Source organism: Giraffa tippelskirchi, chromosome X, assembly GCF_054371585.1.
Source record: "Giraffa tippelskirchi isolate mGirTip1 chromosome X, T2T-mGirTip1v1.2.pri, whole genome shotgun sequence".
Lineage (NCBI taxonomy): Eukaryota > Metazoa > Chordata > Mammalia > Artiodactyla > Giraffidae > Giraffa > Giraffa tippelskirchi.
Genome location: NC_137289.1, coordinates 18,966,231 through 18,974,710, shown reverse-complemented (window position 1 = coordinate 18,974,710; position 8,480 = coordinate 18,966,231). Strand labels below are relative to the sequence as shown.

Below are 8,480 nucleotides of genomic sequence, written 5' to 3'. Positions count from 1 at the left end.
GCCTGGAAAATCCCATGGACGGAGGAGCCTGGTAGGCTGCAGTCTGTGGGGTCGCTAAGAGTCGGACACGACTGAGCGACTTCACTTTCACCTTTCACTTTCCTGCATTGGAGAAGGAAATGGCACCCCACTCCAGTGTTCTTGCCTGGAGAATCCCAGGGACGGGGGAGCCTGGTGGGCTGCCGTCTATGGGGTCGCACAGAGTCGGACACGACTGAAGCGACTTAGCAGCAGCGGCAGCAACATAATGATTTGACTTACATATGTCATGAAATGATGATATAGTAGGTTTAGTGAATATCCATCATCTCATATAGATACAAAATTAAAGGAAGAGAAAAATTATTTTTTCCTTGTGATGAGAACGCTCCAGCTCGCGTTCCGTGTAAGACGTAGATCTGAGCGACCGAAGCCAGGAGCGAGATGCCGGTGGCCGTGGGTCCCTATGGACAGTCCCAGCCAAGCTGCTTCGACCGCGTGAAGATGGGCTTCGTGATGGGTTGCGCCGTGGGCATGGCGGCGGGGGCGCTGTTCGGCACTTTTTCCTGTCTCAGGATCGGAATGCGGGGTCGTAAGCTGATGGGCGGCATCGGAAAAACCATGATGCAGAGTGGCGGCACCTTTGGCACATTCATGGCCATCGGGATGGGCATCCGATGCTAACCGGGGCAGTGGTTGCCCACAACATCCAACCCCTCCCATCAGTTCCATCCCATGTGTACTATAATAAAGCAAGTCTTTGAGTAAAAAAAAAAAAAAAGATTTACTCTCTTTACAACTTTCATATATAACATGCAGCAGTGTTAGTTATACTTAGTTGTACATTACATATCTAGTACTTGTTTATCTTATAACTGGAAATTTGTACCTTTTGACCACCTTTATCTAATTCCCCTTCCCCCTAACTCCTGTATCTGGTAACCACAAATCTGATCTCTTTTTCTATTTGTTTGTTTTTGAAGTATAATTGACCTAAAACCATATGTTAGTTCTTATTATACAACATAGTGATTTGATATTTCTAACATTTCAAAATAATCACCATGAAAAGTCTAGTTACCACCTGTCACCATATGAAGATATTACATTATTATTGACTGTATTCCCCATACTATACATTTCATCCTTGTGACTCATTTATTTTATAACTGGAAGTTTGTACCTGTTAATCTCCCTTACCTATCTCGGTCCTCTCCCCACCCCATCCCCTCTGGCAACCACCTGCTTGTTCTCTATATTTCTATTTCTGTTTTGCTATGTTTGTTCATTTATTTTGTTTTAGATTCCACATATAAGTGAAATCATACCGTATTTGTCTTTCTCTGACTTATTTTGTGTAGCATAATATCATCTAGGTCCATTCATGTTGTCACAAATGGCAAGATTTCATTTTTTTATGGCTGAGTCATGTTTCATTGTATATATCTTCTTTATCCATTCATCCATTGATGGACACTTAGATTGTTCTATATCTTGGCTATTATAAATAATGTTGCAATAAACATAGGTGTGCATATAGGAAATAGGAGTCAAATATGTGGAAATTAAACAACATATTCCTAAATAAACAATGGGCCAAAGAAATCACAAGAGTGATTACAGAATACTTTGAGATAAATGAAAATGTAGACACAACATACAAAATTTCTGTGATGCAGCTACATTATTGTTTACAGAGAAATGTATAGCTGTAAACCACCTACATTAAAAAAAGAAGAAAGATTCAAATCAATAGCCTAAATTTCCCCCTTAAGAAACTAAAAAACAAACAAAAAACTAAACCTGAAACCCAAAGCAATTAGAAGGGAATAATAAAGAGTAGAGTGGAAATTAATAAAGTAGAGAATAGGAAAAAATAGAAAAAAATTAATGTAACCAAAAGTTGGTTCTTTGAAAAGTTCAAGGAAATTGAAAAACATTTAACTAGACTATCCAAGAAAAAATTTACTAAAGACAAGAATGAAATAGAGGACATTACTACCAACCTTGCAGAAATAAAAAGGATTATAAGCATATGCTATGAACAATTGTGTGCTAAGTCACTTCGGTCACGTCCAACTCTTTGCGACTCTATGGACTGTAACCTGCTAGACTCCTCTGTCCATGGGATTCTCCAGGCAAGAATACTGGAGTGGCTTTCCATTTCCTACTCCAGGAAATCTTCCCGAACCACAGATTGAACCCATGTCTCTTATATCTCCTGCATTGGCAGGCGGGTTCTTTACCACTAGCACCACCAGGACAACTATATGCCAACAAATTAGATAACTTAGATAAAATTAATACATTACTAGAAAGACACAAACTACTGTACCGGACAGAATAAGAAATAGAAAATTATGAATAGAACTATAATAAGCAAAGAGACTGAATTTGTCATTTTAATAGATAGCCAATGGGAATTTGCTGTATGGCTCAGGAAACTCAAACAGGGGCTCTGTATCAACCTAGAGGGGTGGGCTGGGGAGGGAGATGGGAGGGAGGTTCAAAAGGGAGGGGATATATGTATACCAATGGCTAATTCATGTTGAGGTTTGACAGAAAACAGCAAAATTCTGTAAAGCAATTATCCTTCAATAAAAAATAAATTAATTAAAAAAAACTACCCACACACACAAAAGACTTCACTGGCGAATTCTACCAAATATTTAAAGAAGAATTAATAGCACTTTCCCACAAACTCTTCCAAAAAATAGAAGAGGAGGGAACACTTCCTAACTCATTTTATGAGGCCGCTATTACTCTGACACCAAAATCAGACAAAAATACGGCAAATAAAGCAAGCTAAAGACCAGTATCTCTTATAAAAACAGAAACAAAAATCCTCATTCAAATACTGGCAAATTGAATCCTGCAATATATAAAAAAGAATTACATACCATGACCAAGTGGGATTCATCCCAGGATTCCAAAGTTGTTTTAATACCCACAACTCAATTAATGTATTAATAATATACCATATAACTAGAATAAAGGACAAAGCTAACACAATCATCTCAATAGATGCAGAAAAAGTATTTGATGAAATTCACCATCCCTTAATGATAAAAGGGCTCAATAAACTAAGAATTGAAGGAAACTTTCTCGATCTGATGAAGAATATCTTTGAAAAACCCACAACTAACATCATACTTAATGATGAAAGATTAAAAGTTTTTCCCTAAGATCAGGAGTGAAACATGGATGTCTGCTCAAGTCAATAGTAGTCAACCACATGTTTCAACATTTTTTTTGAAATATATTTGCCGTAGGGACTCCCCTCGTGGTCCAGTGGCTAAGAATCTACACTCTCAATGCAGGGGGCCAAGGATCGATCCCTGGTCAAGGAACTGGATACTATGTGCCACAACTAAGCTAAATAAATAAATATTTTTTAAAAAAAGAAATATATTTGACATATAACACTGTGTTATACATATATACATAGTAATATGATTGTCAGTGTAGGGATAGTTAGCACCTCTATTATATCACATAATTATCATTCTTTTTTGTGGTGGGAATAATTAAGATCTAGTCTCTTTGCAAGTTTGATGATCATAATACAATATTGTTGTCTATATTCACCATACTGTGTATTAGATTTCCAGGATTTATTTACCTACTAGTAGCAAGTTTTCATCCATAAGCAACATCTCTGGTGGTTCTAACCAGGGCTTTAGCAAGGAAACTAGGCATCCAGATGGGAAATGAAAATGTAAACAATATTATCTCTATTTGCAAATAATTTGATCTTATCAAGGGAATGGCAAACCACTTCAGTATTCTTTCCTTGAGAACCTCATGAACAGTATGAAAAGGCAAAATGACAGGAGATGGCAAGAGTGAACATTGACATATTAGGAATCAGCGAACTAAAATGAACTGGAATGGGAGAATTTAACTTAGATGACCATTATATCTACTACTGTGGGCAAGAATCCCTTAGAAGAAATGGAGTAGCCATCATGGTCAACAAAAGAGTCCGAAATGCAGTACTTGAATGCAATCTCAAAAATGACAGAATGATCTCTGTTCGTTTCCAAGGCAAACCATTCAATATCATGGTAATCCAAGTCTATGCCCCGACCAGTAATGCTGAAGAAGCTGAAGTTAAACAGTTCTATGAAGACCTTCAAGACCTTCTAGAAGTAACACCTCGAAAAGATGTCCTTTTCATTATAGGGGACTGGAATGCAAAAGTAGGAAGTCAAGAAACACCTGGAATAACAGGCAAAATTGGCCTTGGAGTATAGAATGAAGCAGGGCAAAGGCTAATAGAGTTTTGCCAATAGAACACACTGGTCATAGCAAACACCCTCTTCCAACAACACAAGAGGAGACTCTACACATGGACATCACCAGATGGTCAACACTGAAATCAGATTGACTATATGTTTTGCAGCCAAAGATGGAGAAGCTCTATACAGTCAGCAAAACAAGACCAGGGGCTGACTGTGGCTCAGATCATGAACTGCTTATTGCCAAATTCAGACTGAAATTGAAGAAAGTAGGGAAAAACCACTAGACCATTCAGGTATGACCTAAATCAAATCCCTTATGATTATGCAGTGGAAGTGAGAAATAGATTTAAGGGACAAGATCTGATAGACAGAGTGCCTGATGAACTATGGATGGAGGTTCATGACAATGTACAGGAGACAGAGAGCAAGATCATCCCCAAGAAAAAGCAATACAAAAAAGCAAAATGGCTTTCTGAGGAGGCCTTACAAATAGATGTGAAAAGCAAAGGAGAAAAGGAAAGAATACCCATCTGAATGCAGAGTTCCAAAGAAGAGCAAGGAGAGATAAGAAAGCCTTCCTCAGTGATCAATGCAAAGAAATAGAGGAAAACAGTAGAATGGGAAAGACTAGAGATCTCTTAAAGAAAATTAGAGATACCAAGGGAAAATTTCATGCAAAGATGGGCTCAGTAAAGGACAGAAATGGTATGGATCTAACAGAAGCAGAAGATATTAAGAAGAGGTGGCAAGAATACACAGAAGAACTGTACAAAAAATATCTTCATGACCCAGATGATCATGATGGTGTGATCATTCACCTAGAGTCAGACATCCTGGAATGTGAAATCAAGTGGGCCTTAGGAAGCATCACTACAAACAAAGCTAGTGGAGGTGATGGAATTCCAGCTGAGCTATTTCAAATCCTAAAAGATGATGCTGTGAAAGTGCTGCACTCAATATGCCAGCAAATTTGGAAAATTCAGCAGTGGTCACAGGACTGGAAAGGATCAGTTTTCATTCCAATCCCAAAGAAAGGCAATGCCAAAGAATGCTCAAACTACCACACAATTGCACTCATCTCACACACTAGTAAAGTAATGCCCAAAATTCTCCAAGCCAGGCTTCAACAATACATGAATCATGAACTTCCAGATGCTCAAGCTGTTTTTAGAAAAGGCAGAGGAACCAGAGATCAAATTGCCAACATCTGTTGGATCATTGAAAAAGCAAGAGAGTTCCATGAAAACATCTATTTCTGCTTTATTGACTGTGTGGATCACAACAAACTGTGGAAAATTCTTCAAGAGATGGGAATACCAGACCACCTGACCTGCCTCTTGAGAAATCTGTATGCAGGTCAGGAAGCAACAGTTAGAACTGGACATGGAACAACAGACTGGTTTCAAATCGGGAAAGGTGTACGTCAAGGCTGTATATTGTCACCCTGCTTTTTCAACTTACATGCAGAGTACATCATGAGACACGCTGGGTTGGATGAAGCACCGGCTGGAATCAAGATTGCCAGGAGAAATATCAGTAGCCTCAGATATGCAGATGACATCACCCTTATGGCAGAAAGTGAAGATGAACTAAAGAGCCTCTTGATGAAAGTGAAAGAGGAGAGGGGAAACAGTTGGCTTAAAGCTCAACATTCAGAAAACTAAGATCATGGCATCTGGTCCCATCACTTCATGGCAAATAGACGGAGAAACAGTGGAAACAGTGTCAGACTTTATTTTTCTGGGCTCCAAAATCACTACAGATGGTGACTGCAGCCATGAAATTAAAAGAAGCTTACTTCTTGGAAGGAAAGTTATGACCAACCTAAATAGCATATTAAAAAGCAGAGACATTACTTTGTCAACAAAGGTCTGTCTAGTCCAATCTATGGTTTTTCCAGTAGTCATGTATGGATGTGAGAGTTGGACTCTAAAGAAAGCTGAGTGCCACAGAATTGATGCTTTTGAACTGTTGTGGTTGGAGAAGACTCTTCAGAGTTCCTTGGACTGCAAGGAGATCCAGCCAGTCCATCCTAAAAGAGATCAGTCCTGGGTGTTCATTGGAAGGACTGATGTTGAAGCTGAAACTCCAATACTTTGGCCACCTGATGCGAAGAACTGACTCTTTTGAAAAGACCCTGGTGCTGGGAAAGATTGAAGGCAGGAGGAGAAGGGGACGACAGAGGATGAGATGGTTGGATGGCATCATCGACTCGATGGACATGGGTTTGAGTAAATTACAGGAGTTGGTGATGGACAGGGTGGCCTGGCATGCTGCAGTCCATGGGGTTGCAAAGAGTCAGACACGACTGAGTGACTGAACTGAACTGAACTGATCTTATATATAGCAAATTCTAACAAATACATTAAAAACCTAGTATAAATAATACATGAGTTCAGCAAAGTCATGGACACAGAACCAAAATACAAAAATCACATGTATTTCTATATACTAGCAATGATCAAATAGAAAGTGAAATTAAGAAAACAATTCCATAAAATGCAAAGTGTTATATACAGAATGGATAAAAACAAGGTCCTACTGTATAGCAAGGGAACTATATTCAATATCCTGTGATAAACCATAATGGAAAATAATATAAAAAAGAATGTATATATATGCATAATGGAACCACTTTTCTGTACAGCTGAAATTAACACAACACTGTAAATCAACTATACTTCAATTAATAAAAAATAAAATGACTCCATTCACAATGGCATCAAAAAGAATAAAATATCTTGGAATAAATTTAACAAAAGATGTGCTGACTTGTACACTGAAAACTGTGGTTCAATGCATGAGACAGGGTGCTCAGGGCTGGTGCACTGGGATGACCCTGAGGGATGGGATGGGGAGGCAGGTGGGAGGGAGGGTCAGGATGGGGAACACATGTACACCCATGGCTGATTCATGTGAATGTATGGCAAAAACCACCACAGTATTGTAACGTAATTAGCCTCCAATTAAAATTTAAAAAATGGCAAAAAATAAATAAAATAAAATTGCATTTAAAAAAAGAAATTAAAAAACCTAAAATATTAAAAACAGCCCCATGTTCACAGATCAGAAGACTTAATATTTCAAAGATAGAAATACCTCCCAAACTGATTTACAGATTCAACACAATCTTTTATTAAGAACACAGCTGGTTTTGTTGCAGAATTTGATAAGCTGATCCTAAAATTCATCTGTAAATTCAAAGGACCCAGAATAGTCAAAACAACCTTGCAAAAGAAGAACAAAGTTGGAGGATTCACATTTCCTAACTTTAAAACTTTCTGCAAAGCTCTAATAATCAAGACAGTGAGGTACTAGCAAAAGAATACACATATTGATCAATGGAAGAGCATTGAGAGTCCAGAAATAAGCTCTCACATTTATGGTCAATTGATTTCCAACAAGGGTGCCAAGACCATTCAATGCAGAAAGAATTTCGTTTTCAACAAATGGTGCTGGGACAACAGGATATCCACATGCAAAAGAGTCAAGTTGGAACCCTACCTCCCACCATATGCAAAAATTAACCAAAAATTGATCAAAGACTTAACTGTAAGAGCTAAAATATCTTCTCAACAAAAGTGTTGAGCACAGAATACATAGATTTTACTAAGTGGAAAGAGATTGCTAGACTTGCAGGAATTATTTTCCAACTCTCCAAAAATGTACATTCATTCACTTTGTATCTTCAAGCTACTTTTGTTAGACTAGCTGTTTGCCAATCAGGTCTTTTGTATATATAAATTCATTGTATGGGTTTATCCATGCCTAAAATGTCTATAATTTTTACTCATAAGTTAACCCTTGTTCTCAAGGTAAAAAAAGTACAGAGGAAATTTGAAATTGTGAAATCAAAATTGGATTCCAAACAAGTTAGAATTTTCATAAGAAATTGAGGAAGCACTGTTTAACTTGACTGCCCTTTACTGGGTGACATTTTATTTTGAGTTCTAAAACCATCTGCTTTCCAAAATTTACATTGGCACTGTCTACTGAATATGCAGAACAATGACCAAAGATAGATATCAACAATCTTTTATTTTTATTATTTTTTGAAGCTTCATTATGATCTTCAAAAAAGTCAAGAAGATGATTTGAAATCCTCCTTTTCAAATCAAAGTACCTGAAAGCTAGGAACATTTTTCAGTTGCCATGATTTGACACATCATTTGATTTACTGTACAAAGCATGATCCTTGGTAAGATCTTTGGTAAAATCAACTCCAGACTGCTAGGAGGCAAACATCTTATACCAAAA

The 8,480-nt window shown here is 37.7% G+C and overlaps 1 pseudogene; it reads left to right on the top strand.

Moving 5' to 3' along the window:
* The first annotated feature begins 372 nt into the window (after nucleotides 1–372).
* On the top strand, nucleotides 373–760 carry LOC145536888 (reactive oxygen species modulator 1 pseudogene; annotated as a pseudogene).
* The last annotated feature ends 7,720 nt before the right edge of the window (nucleotides 761–8,480 follow it).